This window comes from Calidris pugnax, unplaced genomic scaffold (assembly GCF_001431845.1).
Source record: "Calidris pugnax isolate Ruff unplaced genomic scaffold, ASM143184v1 scaffold113, whole genome shotgun sequence".
NCBI classification, from domain to species: Eukaryota; Metazoa; Chordata; class Aves; order Charadriiformes; family Scolopacidae; genus Calidris; species Calidris pugnax.
The window spans coordinates 304,125-317,168 of NW_015090879.1; positions in this window are offsets into that span (position 1 = coordinate 304,125).

A 13,044-nucleotide genomic window follows, 5' to 3' on the forward strand; every position below is an offset into this window, starting at 1 on the left:
TTGAAACCGCTCTGGATGTCGTGTCGCCTTTTAGCGTAAGGGTTGCATAACGGGATCTGGTCTCGAGCAGAGAGAACAAGGGGTGACGGTCACCTCTGTGCCCTGCAGCGTCCCAGTGGTACCTACGAGCTGTGCTGGCCCATGGCTCTGTGGCCATTTTCTATTCCTAAGCCAAAATCTGGGCTCATTCTTTAATGTTTGAAAAAGCCGGTGGGTTTCCAGCTCCCACTCCCACAGCAGGGGTTGTACGGACTCCACACCCACGCACAGGCTGGGCAGCAGGGCCCTGTGGTACATCAGCAAACTGGAAAGCAAGTTCATTAGCACCCGCTCAATCTGTGCTAACCTGCCTTTTGCCCATCAGGATCCTGACCAAAGAAAGTACATCTGGGGCCTGGAGCCCATTGCTGGTAACCCCTGGGGGTGCCAGAAACCAGTACTGGGGTGGAGATGGAAGAGGCACAAAGCAGAAACTCAGTAGGGCTGAAGAAACCTTGTTTGAAAACCAACAACAGGGAGAGGCCAATGCTCCTGTCACAACCATTTTGTTGAAATAACTTTCACAGGCTTCCCATGTTTCATGTGTCATTTAAAGGGTTGGGGGCAACAGTGGGGCCATGGAGAAATGGAGCCAGGAGAGCTTGAGCGTACGTGAGAGAGCAGAATTGCAATGAGGAACATAAATATGCTTTAATTAGGGAAGGCTGTGGCTGTGAGAAGCACGATCCTTCCCCCACGAAGGCGCAGATGCTGGGTCTATAGGGAGCATTTGGGAGTGGCCCGGGGTGGCCGTACTGCTATTTTATGATAACTCTGCAAATGACAACAGCTTGTGCTGCTGTGTGGGACTTGTGTGGGAGCAACATGGAGGCCACACACTTGGAGGCTTTTAGGAGCAGGCTGGGGTGGTGTCACCCAGGTGGCTGCATGGCCAGCTGCGCTCCGTGCCTCTCAGGTGGGCAGGCAGGGGAGGAGAGGACCTGCTGGCATCTCTCTGTGCCGTGCTTGGTGCCCCACCAGGGCAGCTGTGGTGGGAGGGAGCCCAATCTGGATGAGACCAGGCGTTCCCAGATGAGACCCTGCCAGGCACACGCTGAACCAGGCTCCTGGGGGCAGTTTGGGAAGGGCGCGGAGGGGGAATACTGATTTTCTGCAGCTTTAATCCCCAAGGTTGCAGTTCTGTGTGGCCGGCAGCAAGGACTGCTTTGAAGTCACGTTTCAACTTGATTTTTTTTTTCAAGGTTATTCAATGTTTAGTGGGGAGTGTCACCAGGACCTCCTAGAAGCAGAAAGGGCAAGCCAGCTCTCCTAGTCCTTGACCTTCTTCACCGCTCAGCTGGCTCTCCTTGCTGTTCCCCCTATACTTGCCTACACTGCAAAAGGGAGGATCATGTGAATATTACACAGCCTGGCATCTGCACATCAGCTGAAGCAGCTGAGTCTCTGACACGCTCCTGGTGCCTTCATGCGATCCCCGTCCACAGCCGTGCTGCGTTGCCTGTGCATTTGGTCCCTACCGTAGGCTGTCACTGCCAGATAGGCAATATAGAAATATAATAAATGGGAATTTGTGCTCTGCTGGGTGTTGGTAGCCAGCCTGCAATGCAACCCTCCCTGGGAAAAAGAGGGCTGTGGACCTGCAAGCCTCTGCAGAGGCCTGGGGCACAGGGAGGAGCTGCCCTTGTACGTGTCCAGAGAGGGCCCTGGGAGCTCATCCAGGTCCTGAGAGACGTTTTAATCCTTCCTATTCCACAGTCTATCTTGGCCACGACTCCACTGCAGTGAATGCTTTCCAGTTTCTTTGGCAGGGGCACACACAGGCACTCCCAGGTGGGTACCTTGTCTTTGTTTTCACTCCTTATCTGGTACCGCTGAGAGCAGGCGACACAGCAGCTGGGTCAAGGAGAGCAGGCTGGTGTGTTCCCACCACTGCCCGGGCCTCCCTGGAGTCCCCTCTGTCCTCTCCCTAAACCTAGGCTGAAATTTCCTTCTGCTGAGGTAGCTGTTTGTTTAATAGCTGAGGTTACTTGAGTAATCAATAGTTCTCTGTTTTCCAACAGAAATATTAGCCTTTTGGCCAAATCAGCATTTCAATCTTTCTTACAAACCCAGCCTTAACTCTCAGCTCTGGGGGTTCTAGGTTGTTTCCCGACCTACCTGCACAGAACCCTGTTCCTTTTCTTCCCTCCTGCCGGCGTGGCTGATTTCTCTCTGAGGTTAAGCAAAAAGGGCTGGAAACACACGGAGAAATTACTGGAGCTGATTCTCTTCGGTCTCAGGCCCTCTATTAGCTCTGCCTTTATGGCTCATCCTCTGTACTTGCTTCTCTGAGGAGGGTGAAGATGGAGTCACTTGGGATCCTCATGCCCAAGGGCATCGCTGATATAAGTCCCAGTCTGTGGGCTCTGGGAGAACTTGGCTCAGCTGCTGGCAGCAGAAGAAAAAACTGTTCCCATCACACAGCAGGACCTGTATCCCAGAGAACCAGGGCTGGAAGAGAAGGTATCCACAGTAAGGCTCCATGGCTGCAAATAAATTTTCCTTGCAAACAGGCGAAGGCACCGACTCCCCGGAGCTGGGTTTCCACTGGTTCCATCCCAGGCAGCCAAAGGCTGGGCTGTGGCTCTGGGCTCCAGTTTCCTCTGACATGAAGGAGGTCACAGGGTTTGTTCTGCTGCTGGGGCAGTTGAAACACCCTCGCTGTGCATTGTTAGCATCTCTGCACATCTCTGTTATTTCCAAACCAGAAAAGGTCACAGAGACCCAAGAGAAACCCACTTCCCTCCTTCACTGGAACTCCTTTTTCTGCCTCGCACATGCTTTTGTTGCCATCTCTCGCTTGCCAAAGGCAGGAACAAACACTGGGGTTTGGCAGGGCTCAAAGCCTTGGCTTGTCGGATGGGAAAGAGGCATTCTTGGGCCTCAGCCCGGGGCCAGGGCTCTGCTCCATGTCCACTGCCAGGTTCTCCAGCTGTGATTTTGGTGCTTATCCCATGCTGAGAGCACTGTTCTTACCTGCCTGGGGATGGGCAGCACCCCTGGGTGCTGGGCTGTGAGTCCAGGATTTCCAGGGAATCCACGGAAAGTGGGTGGGAACAGCTGGAGCAGGACCCAGAGCTACGTGAACCCCAGCATGTTGCTGTGGCTGAGCTGCACGTACAGTGGGAAGCGCAGGAGTCAGCGCTGCCTTCAGAGGTTTTTCCCCAAATATGCATGAGGGCAGGGAAAGGCAGAGGGAGGCCACATAAAGCTGTCTCTGCTTTGTAGAAACAGGGCTGTTATTCCCAACAGTTGCCCCCTGAGAGGCTGCAGGGCTTACTCTGGGAAGGGATCCTGTATCTCGGAGACAGCTGGGAGGCACTTGGCTGTTTCAGGGGGAGGCACTGGACTTTTTCTGGTGCTCAGGGAAACTGGGATGGCAGCTGGGATCAGGGAGGGCAGGGCTGGGAAGATGAGAGATGGTCATAGCTGCTGTCTCCTTGTTAGAAAGAAGCCATGGAGCAACAGCAGGGCCTGATTTCAGAGAAGCATTTGAGGTCTCAGTGCACGTTGATCGCCCCAGAAACCTCCTACTCAATTTTCTGCTGTGCACAGTCCAGAAAGCACAGGGGCTGGTTTGCTTAAACACTGGCTGAGGCAACCCACAGATGAGATCAGCCCCAGAGAGGGAAAAGGGTTTCTCATGGTGATGGAGGGGTGAGGGAGAAGAGGAATTTCCTGGCTGTGGTAAAGGGGGGCTCTGCTTGAAGGGAAGTTAAGAGAGAATGAACTTGTGGTCATGGCATCAGGCAGGGGGAAGAAAGGGATGGGTCAGTGGCAAACCCTGGCTGAACAAACTCCGTTTACCTTTCCATGCCAGCCCAGGAATGAAAGATGCACCAAACTACAACTCCCCTCTCCCCTTGCCCACCTTGTTCTTTTGCGGAGGGAACACAGCACTGGGGGAGCAGCCCTGGACTGAACCAGGCTGAGGGCAGGGGCTTGGCAACCAAGGGTCAGGCTGGGGAAAGATCTCATCTGAGACAAGGGAACCCTGATCAAGCTGATTTTCAAAGTGGGACACTCAAACATTTCCCACCTGGTTAGTGCTGGCTCAGCCCTCTGGAAAATAACACACGTTTTCCTTGCTGCGTAGCCAAAGGGCTGTGCAGGGAGTGCTCTGCTGCTCTCCCGTCCCAGCTGCAGACGGGAGGTGCTGCTGGCAGGGTCCAGAATCGCTTTTCTTTCCCCTTTTGACAGCTGTTGCTGGTTATGAAAATGGGAATGTTCCCCAGCCAATTCTCGGCAGGAACTGCCCCTTCCAGGGCTGACCGCAGGGGCTGTTTCTTCCTCTTCCCACCTCCTGACAGTAGTCACGGATTTGGGTACGTTCTAATCTTGGCAAAGCACTGCCGTTCCCTGCTCTTCTTCCTCACATGGCCACAGGAGAGGCCCGTGGCTGTGGCCTGTGAAGGGGGGATGTTCGTTCCTTGGCCTCAGATCAATTAAATTCTTGACTCAATTCTTTTCCCAAAGCACAAAGAAAAAACTAAGAAACGCTGGGGCCACTCCTGCTGTGGGAATTTATACCCGAGAGTTGTCAGTCTGCAAGTGAACCTTCTTCCTAGCACAGAGATCCTGACACCAGCTGCTGTCCCCTCTCCCCAAAGTGCAGGGTGGAGATGACACCTTGCAGCAGAGTGGTCGGGACATCATGGCATCTTGCAGGAAAGCTGTTATTTCTTCTCATACCTGATGCTGAGGCCAAGTGAGTGTCTACAGCATGGACACGGGAACACGGGGCAAAGCTTGGGGGAGGCAGGAAGGAGAACGCAGGGCTTATTGCTACTGGGAGCTGTGAGTGTCCAAAGCTTGGCAAGATCTTCAGAGGGGTCAAGCATCTCCGTAGGCAGCGAGACTCTGCAGAAGTCACCACTGCAGCAGGGTAGGAAATCCCAAGGTTCAGAGCTTAAGCCAGTTTCTAAGAGAAAAGAGCAGAAGTAGAAGGAAATGACTCCACACCAGTTTACTTGCACCGTCCTTGCAGCGTTGGCTACTGAGAGGACAGTGACGGCACAGAAGTGGGTGGATTCAGACCACATCCCACCCAGCAGGTTGAGAGTTCCCCAGAAAGCCCGAGTGGTGCAACTGAGCTAATGCAGGAAGGAGTTGTCTGGCTAACACCAAGGTCATTCTCAATAGTTCCTTCCACTCTCTCTTTCATTTTTGTTGTGCCGTGAGGCAGGAAGCTGAAAACTCCCCGGAATTTTGGGACCTGAGGCAGAGGTCAGCAACCACCCAGGTTCTGAGTAACAGTTAAGTGTGTCAGCACCGAGCCCCCCGCGCTCAGTTCCCTCCCCGACTCCTAATGGCACACGACGACAGAATTTCCATGCTCTTTATTTCAGAGCTCAGAGAAAATTTCTGCCACCAGTGCTGAGTTAAATAAAAAGTTGGTAAATTCAGGAGGAAATGCAGCTTCACCCAGCAAGGCGCTAACCTTTGGAATTGCTTTGAGAGCAGGTGAAGTCAAATATGATAACTGGCTTGGAAATATCCTGATGGTTTTATGACCTTTAATAATGTCTGTACTTCTGTACCCAGACAAGGGTCACCAGACTGCTTCAAGACATGACCAAATTCCCTTAGGAAGATTGGGAAAGAATTATCTTCCTTTCTTTCCCCGTCCTGTTGTGATCGCAATTGCGCAATTTTGGTAAAGCACAGGAATTACCCCTGCCAGAGCAACATGGCCTTTTCCTATGAACCCCACTTTGGTATGAGAATGACCTGTGTCATGGCACTGCTGGAGGTGCCAAGGTGGTATTTCGGAAACTTTGCTTCCAAGACAGAGTGTTACTCAGGGGAAAGAAGTACCGCATCTCTGTCCTCAAGAGCAGATGCAGGATTTAAGCCCCATGCTAATGTTCTCCCAGATGGTTCTGAAGAGACCAGAGAGGTTCAGGTCTCTCCCTATAATGATAGTGACCTCCTGGCAAGTGAGCGTGGATGTTCTTCTTCCACTGCCAAGATTAAAACAGTCCCTTTCATTTTTCTTATTTTGCTTTTACTGTCCCCAGCCCCAGCCCAGGGATGTGAAGGTTGGGTGGTGGCTCTGTTTCACAGTTACCTTCCCATGGCCATTGCTGAAGGGGCTCCAGGTAAGGAGAGGCTCTGCTGAGGGCAGTCGTGCTCTTGTCCTTAGAAGTCCTGCTGAGACCTTTCTCTCCCCAGTAAACTAGTGCTTTGTGGGATTGGGTCTCAAACCTCCTTTGAAGCCAAGCAGCCATAGGGACAAGCTTCATCCACCACCTGCCCACGACAGCAGGTCCCCCTGGTGCTCAGGTCACTGGAGCCTTCTCCCATTAGCGGGTCACTGTGAGCAGTGGATTATACCCTGGCAACAGGGACACTGCAACATGCAAGCCCCGAAACTGCAGCGCCTGCTCCACTACACAGCGAAATAGGTCGTGCATCAGCAAATGAAAAAGGACAGATGGTGTCTGCTAATACCGCTTAGTTTATGGCCTGCAGGATTAACTCACTAGTTGTCATGTCTGCAGAAAATAGGAAATGGGTGGGTCGGGTGGAGGAAACGTGTGGTGTGCCCAGCCCTCCCTGTGTTTGTAGGATGCACCAGCTGGAAAGGATGTCAGAGATGCTGCAAGGTTCTGAGAAGCTGCTGAAGGGCTGCGGTGTCTCCCTGAGGGTCTGGGCACCAGAGCTGGTGCCTTGTACCAAGCTTTCCCATCCATCTCCAGTTCCCACACTCCACACACACAAAGGTCAGTGCTGTGAGGAGGAAGATGCTGAGCCGTGCAGGGATCCCCAGCAGACAGGTACGCCGTTTGTGGTCTAGGCGCCAACAACGGCTCTTCTGGAGAAGCCCACAGCTTCCTGTCCTGCACCAGCTGCAGGACAGCCTCCAGTTCAGCCTTTTGAACTCCCAAGCACCCATGTGTTTGCAGGAGTGAGACAGAAAGCTGATGCAGAAGCCTCAGGTCTTTTCAACGCCTTCTCTGTGACACACTGTTCTCCTTTCCTGGAAACCAGGCCAGTGCCTCACTCTGTTCTCCTTGCAGAAATCAAGTCCCGTGTGAGTGCTCTAGCTTCTCCGCATCTGCTCTCTGAGGGGAGAACAAACCCTTCCTCAGCCTTCTGAAAATGCTCCTCCTGAAGATTTCACCTTGATCCTTGCTGCCTCTGCTGCGGCCAGGTTTGCTCGCATCCTGCAAGATGCTGAGCACCCCAAAAAATAGCTGCCATCAGGGAGAGAGGAGAGAGAAAACCCTCCAGAGCCAGTGCTAGGTTCCTGTCATGTCATCTCTGTGCCTTTTGCTGGTGGCACCTGGCTCTCCCCACTGAGTACCTGGCCACCACCACCCTGGCACAGTGTCCCCTGTGTCCCCACAGGCCAGGCAGCCACCTGCTGCTGTCAGAGGTGCTTGTCACCCCCACCTTCTTCTAGCCACAACCAGCTGTCACAGGCACTGGGGGTTTCTCCAGTGACTAATTTGCCTGTGTTTATGCCAACGCCAAACACATAATTGTCTGTTTAACAACTCGGGTGAGGAGAGAGCCTGGCTGCTTCCTCATAGTGTAGGGATCAGACCAGCACTTTCCTGATGGCAGCACCCTCCTGTGCTAAACCTTCTCAGTTATAAATCCCCTGTCATTAAGGAGAACGGGTCACCAGTAAGAGTGAAGCGAGAGCGGGGATCATTGATACTTCTATCCCCAAAGCTGTGCAGTGTGTGTGCAGGACAGCAGGTGCATGAAGAAATCAGAACAGCCTGTGCTTTTATTACAAAAGGAAATGCTTCTTTTGTTGAGGGGGAAAGCATGTCAGATTACTATTATAAGTAATTGCTTAATGCTCCCTACCTTTACGTCATTGCTGAAGCAGACGACAGTTATCTCCCAGTCCCTGTCCGGGGTCTCCTTTCAAGGCATGTTTCAAGGCAGAGCCCGTGGCCCTCCTGGCTGGCTGAGCCCTGGGGGAGACAGGATGGTGAGCTACGTGGGCACGCCAGCCTCCAAGATCTTCCCCCTCAAAATCTCCCCACCTCCCACCTCTTTTTATCAGCTGCTGACAAGACTTGCCATGTGTGTAGGTGGCTCCCAAGCTTACAAGATGATTCCCCACTGCCTCCCCCAACCTCCATCCATGGGCGTCTTCAGGATTTCGAGGAGGGGGAGCGCAGCGTTCCTCCGTCTGCAGGCCTGTTCTGCAAGGGACCGGCGATGCTTTCAGAGAGCTCCATGTGGTAACCCTCTCCCAGGATTTCACATGACAGCGTCTTCCACAGAAAGTCACAGCAGGGAGTGGAAGATTGCGGTGCGTGTGGGTGTTAGGAGGGAGCAGAGTGGGATGGGGAGATGGAGGGGAGAGGAGGTGTAACCGCAGAGTAAACCAGAACAATCCTCTTGGAAGAGACTTGAATTTCTGATCCCAGGGCTCCCATCTCCTGCCTTTTCCTCTTCATGTAAAAGAATGTCAATCCTTGTCAAGTCCAGCAGAGAAAAAAGGAGTCAAACGGAATCATCTCTTCCTTCCCCGAACACATCTCAGGGGACCACGAGAGGCAAACAGAACATGAATTAACTAGATCAACCCAGAAAGTGTGTGCAGATTTGCACACTGGGGAGAGCCCTCCCCAGCCACCAGTGTCTTCCCTGGAGAGAAATAAACGGCCGCTAATGACATCTCCATCTGAGAAACGATCAGAGTGCATGTCATTACAAACCAGTGCTTCCCCAGGGCCCTGGCAGAAAATGACCCCAATGAGCTTCGGTTCTTGAATACACAGCTGCTACCTCCTGAATGCAAAGCATCCCTCGCCACAGATCTCAAAGCTCTCAGGGTTAAGCTTCACTGAGCCTCTCTGACAAACCAAGATTGCCATCCCTGCCCTGCACACAGGGAAGCTGGGGCCCTGAGAGGAGGAATACGGGAAGCCCACATGCTCCTGGCACGACTCTTCAGGGCAGGGAGCTGGGATGAGACCCCCCCACTGCACCTCTGAGGTTTAAAACTACCTTTGTGCTACTTGGGTCTCTGTGTCCCTCTCACCTTCATCTAGACACTGGGACTACAGCAACCTCTTGGGTTTGTCTGTGAGCTGTCAGAGCACACACCGGGCTGTGCCCTGTGGCTGGTCCTCAGGAGACAGACCCTTAAAACTGCCATCTGTATTTTGGCACCGGTGAATCCTGATGCACCCGGGTCCCTTTAACAGCCCTGGCCGTCCCATGCGAGCAGGGCCAAAAGTCTCAACCTGCCCATTAAAACCAGAGCTGAGTCATTCCAGAGTGCCCCTGTCCTGCAACGTGGAAAAATTCCCGGTGAAAAGCTGTTCCCCCACTTCCCCCTTTTCATCCTGTCTGTGGCTATTTCAAAAAGCAGCAACATGAGCTGGATTTTCTCTAAACTCCATCTGCTCTGCAGCCTGTGACCCACAAATAACCACCCATCCCTGCCTGGGTAAAGAGGAAGAAACCCCAAGGAGACCCATGTACTTCTAGAGAAAACAGTCTGTTCCAGGGAGGGGTTCACACCTCAGTGCCAGAATGACCTGGAGGTTTCAGGCAGATTGAATCTTTATGTGTCCTTAAATAGCTGTTTCAACATCCCCAGTGTGTCCTGTGGGCCAGGGACAAGGGGAACAGGCAGTTATTTACCATACCTGCGCAATCTGGGTAACCAGGAAAGGGGAGGGGGGAGGGAGGGCGGCCAAAGGGGTCGTGGTAGAAGCTGGAGTTTCTATTTTTTCGGCTGCAAACCAAAGCCGTTGCGCCTGCCTGCCAGCACCCCACCGCAGCAATATTCCCGGCCACAGCAAACCCCAGTCCCTCCATGCAAATACTCCCAGCCTTGAGTTTCGCAATCCCTTCCCGGCAGCCAGCCTCTGCTTTCACTCTCTGAATTACCAAGGGGAGTTTTCGTTACATCACCAGAGGCTCTTCCTCCTCGAAGCCAGTGACACAGTTGTCACTCCGCTTTTGAGGGGTTTTTTGGGGTGTGGGTGGCTGGGGTATTTCTCTGGAAAGTGCCCCCGTGCCTCCCAAAGGAAGGTTCAGCCCAGTTTTCCTGGCTGCTCCAGCCAGACTGGGAGCAGCACCAGGCAGTGTGGGTTGGCTCCAACCGGTGCCTGGACAAAGCACGTCCCACTCTGCTGCTGGAAGCCTTTTCCTGGGAGATATGGCATTTTCAGGCGGCTCTGATTTAAGCAGCAGGTCAGAAGTCAGCAGTCTTCCAGCTTTCTGCCAGCGTAAGCAAGAGCAAATTTGCCTATCGGAGCTGGGATTTGCAGAGCGGTTCACTGAAGCGTTTGAATTCTCCCTCCCCCTTCTCCCCCCCCTCCGCTTTTTGTTTTTTTTGTTTATCTTTTCAAATATCCCTCAGTTAAACAGTCAGACTGGTGACGGTTTCCCTGCAGCCCCGGGGAGGGGCTGAGCTGATCTCACTCCCAATCCGGTGACTTTCCGATCAGCCTTTTTCCTCCCCTCCCTGGCAGCCCATTGCCGTGCTCTCTCCTTGCCAGCCCCAGGACCTGGTTGGTTGGTTTTTTTCCCCAGTTTGAATCAAAACAAACTACCAGGTTCAAACTGCTCCCTAGTCAGGAAGGTGCTGAGCAGGAACCTCTGCTCCTGGCAAGGGCTGTGGAAACTCACCACGGAGAAACACCTCAGCCACAGAGAACTTGTTTTCAAGTAGACGGTATGTCTGGACCACGGTGGGGTCAGCACAGTTAGAAATCTGTGTCTCTGAGCTCTATAAAAGCACTGAATTCCCTCAAACATATAAAAACTGGCAAGAGGTCTGCGCAGCTCGGGAGCAGGGAAGATGGCTCTGAAGTCAGCGTGAGCCCCTGGATTTATCCTGGCCTCCCCCAGCCCTGTTTGTATCGGGATTCCTCATTTAATGGAATGAAGAGTCATTTCTGCCCCATCAGCACGTTGCGAGCTGATGCCTTTCCCAGGGACTCCAGATGGTTTTGCTCTCTATCTCTCTGTTTGTGTCTGCACTACTGGTAATTCAGGCCTGTCTCACATTAGCTTTTGAGATGAAACCTTCCCACAATTAGTTACAGTCTGTGCTCTTGCGCTGCAAAGGACGTAGGGCTGAGCTGTCAGAGCGCTGTCTGGGAGATCCGTCCCACACACAAGTCCTGTTCAGGTTTCTCTATTTCAGTCAGGAGTGTGATTTTTCAGTGAAATCATCAAAGGAAGGCAGTCTCTGGTACAGATGGGTAGCGACAGCCATTTAAAGATGCCTCATACCTGGCCAGTCTCAGCCAGGAAGAGCTAATTTCCATATAATCTTGTTTTACCCCAGCAAAACATCTCACCTTTCTTCCTCTGGCCTTTCTTTCCCAGTAGTGAAATGGGGAGAGGATCCTTTCGTGTGTCAGTGCACCCTGGGAGCTCCGTATCAAAAGTGTCAGAGAAATTCTAAGCATCTTCATGCCTGCCTGCCTGTAACCTGCCAGGGACCGGAGCTCAGGAATTCAGGGGCAACACGCTCCACAGACATCCTTGGAGCACCCCTGCCTCTCTTGGAGCAGAACTGTTTGGGGCCCTTGCTAAATTAGCTTGCTAATAACGGGGTTCTGGATCCCAGGTGGGAATTTAATGCTCCGAGGCCAATCCTAAGTGTGGTTCCAAAACTTCCAGCTGGGCCAAAGCCATGTGTATTGTGGCAGGAATGCCAGAGCGCAGCCGAGGCGAGGGTGAGATGACAAACGTCTGGGGAACGTAAGCTCTAGGGAAGGACTTGGGTGCAGCAGGCATCTTGGGATAAGGCAGGCACAGAATTAGTTAAGAAAAACACAGGGAAGTGAACAGGAGAGCTGAAGGTTGTTAGCAGAGGAGGCAGCTTCACTTGTGTGCTGATATGCAGGTGATTTTTTTTCCTCTGTGCCTTCATTCACCCATCCATCAAATGGGTAAGCGTCATCATTATCTCTGCTGTACAGACAGGCGCGGGGTCTTTGCCTACAGCAAGTCAGGCAGCATGAGCACAGAAACCCAGGTGCTTTCCACCATCAGCCTGGGTTCGCTTCACTAAACCTTGTTCTCCATCCTGGAGGCACTGAACGGGGTCCTCCACAGCCAGGAAGGAGCCTGGTAATAACTATGCAAATAGGCTTTGCCGAGAGAAATGATTTCAGGAATGGCGATAGCTGGGAGACAGCGATGAAGCCACACTTGTCTTGTCACATGCATAACTACAGTCTGTCCAGTCAGAAGCTGACAGTCTATGGGGAAAGCAGCCCCTTCTGCGCCGATTTAACATGCACTTCATAGACACAGCAGATCTTTCTGCTTCGCCTCCCCTGCATAATAAGAGGCAGCATCCTTCCTGTTAGCTTATCTGCCTTTGAAGGGGAGACGAGGCTGGCAGACCCCCATGGGCACGGGGGAACCCTGGAAGGAAACAGAGGCTTTTAAATTTCTGCATGGCTGCAGCAAGAATGTGGGTTATCGTTTCAGTGCCTCTGTATGAAAGAGGCCAAACCCTGCACCCAGGAAAGCGTTCCTGGGTGAATAAATCTCTGCATGACTCTTACAAATATTATAAAGGAAGGCCACACAGCCAGGGACAAGATGCCCCTGCAGGATGAATGAATTCAGAAAAGCCTCCTGCAGTTTTAGGCCCCTCTCTCCAACAAGAGAGATGTTAAAAAACAAACTTGCATGGGGGTACAGCCCTCCACCCGCCCCTAGGAGAGTGCCAAGCCCCTTCACAACCCACCATTAGCTCCAGGCCCCTTCACAACCCACCGCCAGCACTAGGCCTGAGATGCGGTGGGGAAGCCTCTGGCTGGGTGAAGCCAGCATAGCCCAGCCCAGGACGGCCAGCCATGCTCCGACCAAGCCCTATCAGTGCCGGGAGAGGGACGCTGAGGGGGGACAGGGCCGGGGACAGCCACCGCCTCACCGGGGCCAGGGGTCTCCGGGCCTGCCCGGCGGCGCTGCCCTCAACCAAAATGGCGGCGCCGGCGGCGGTGCCCGCTGAGGGGCGGGGCGGGGCGCGTGCGCAGCGGGCGGGGCGGGGCCGCG